Raw genomic sequence first — 1,619 nt, forward strand, 5'->3', positions numbered from 1 at the left:
TCCTGACGTCAGGTGTTCCACCCGCTTCAGCCTCCGCCACTCGGGGTTCAAGCAATTCTCCTGCCTCAGCCTCCCAAGTAGCTGGGACTACAGGCATGCGCCACCACGCTCCGCTAATTTTGTATTTTTAGTAGAGACGGGGTTTCACGTCATGTTGGTCAGGCTGGTCTCGAACTCCTGACCTCAAGTGATCCACCTTCCTTGGCCTCCCATAATGCTGGGATTACAGGTATGAGTCACCGCACTCATCCTACTGTTGTATTTTTAGCACCTTAAGCAGAGCCTGGCACATATTGGATACTCAAGAAATATTATTGAATGAATTAATGAACCAGCAGTTATCAAGCACAATCATTTATTACAGTGTGAAGGCTGTTGCTTAAATGCAGGAGGTAGTGGATGGAGTTTGTGACATGGCCCCACCCTGGTGAAATGGCCTTTCCTCAAAGCGTCTATAATGCCACACTGTCCTGGTCTTCCTCTCTCTGGCTGCCCTTTTCAATATTCATCGACAGTGTCAATTCCTTTGCTCAAATCCTGCCTCTCCGTTTCAGAGTTCTGTTCATTCCCCGTCTCCAATGATCCTTCACACCCTCCCCGCGCTAGACCCCTAACTCCCACAGCCTCAATTACCATCTTTGACGATCCTTAAATCTTGGTCTCCAGCCTCAATTTCTCTCTTAAGCTCCAGACCCGGGGTTTGTGTACCTCCTGGACCTCGCTGCTAGGCATCCACATTGGGCTTAGTATCTTCCCAACCTGCTTCTCCTCTGGGGCCCAATCTCCCGGCCAGAGGGCCTGGTTCTAAACTTTTCTCCCCCTTCCACTCCATGGCCAGCCAGTTTCAGGGCCCGTTTGCTCTGCCTCCAGGGCGTCCCTCCCACCTGCACCTCCTTCCCTCCCCACAGTCCCTCCCTTGTGCAAACCCCCCTCTTTCTTCCCCAACTCCTCCCCCCGCTGTCTCCCTGGACTCCCGACCCCGTTTCATTCCCTCCAATCCGCCCTCCATGTATAAGCCAGAGAGACATCTCTCCAAAACCCCCGACTCACCATGATCCTCCCCGGCTTGAAGCCCTTCAGGGCTCCCTAGTGCCCTCGGGACAAGTCCAAACTCTCTCAAGTGGCCAAACAACTGGCCTCTGCTCGTTCCTCACCCCTCCCTGTCTTCAACTCGACCCTCGACCCCGACTGGCTCTCTGAGTGCCTGTAACAAGCCAGATCTCTGTCACCGAGAGCCTTCTGAACACAGATCCCTCTGATTAGTTCACCCAGACCCAAGACAGTTTGTGGAACGCCCAGATCACAACCAAAGTCATAGCAACAACTCCCGTTTATTGGCGGCCTCCTTGATCCCGAGCGCTTTCCGTGCATTCTCTTCCCACCCTAACGGCTAGATCTCGCCTCGCCATTCCCATCGGAGAGAGCAAGCGGCAGGCTCAGAACAGCGCGATGAGAAAGCCGAGTCCCCCAAAGCCCGAGTGCAGACGCCTACCGGGGACAGCGTTGGGTGGGGCGGGCCACCCAAGGGGCGGGGAAGAGGAGGCCCGGAACGCCTGAATCGGGAACTGCGACTTCGCTCCGGGCAGCTGGGGTGGACGCGCGCGAGCCTGCCCCCTGCG

At 55.7% G+C, this 1,619-nt stretch overlaps 1 protein-coding gene across 1 annotated transcript in view; it reads left to right on the top strand.

Annotated features, from left to right (window-relative positions):
- The window catches only part of SAMD4B (sterile alpha motif domain containing 4B), a 62,692-nt gene that overhangs the window by 10,546 nt on the left and 50,527 nt on the right, over window positions 1–1,619 (top strand). The window lies entirely within an intron of this gene.

The sequence above is a fragment of the Mandrillus leucophaeus genome, unplaced genomic scaffold (assembly GCF_000951045.1).
Source record: "Mandrillus leucophaeus isolate KB7577 unplaced genomic scaffold, Mleu.le_1.0 Scaffold137, whole genome shotgun sequence".
Taxonomy (NCBI): Eukaryota; Metazoa; Chordata; class Mammalia; order Primates; family Cercopithecidae; genus Mandrillus; species Mandrillus leucophaeus.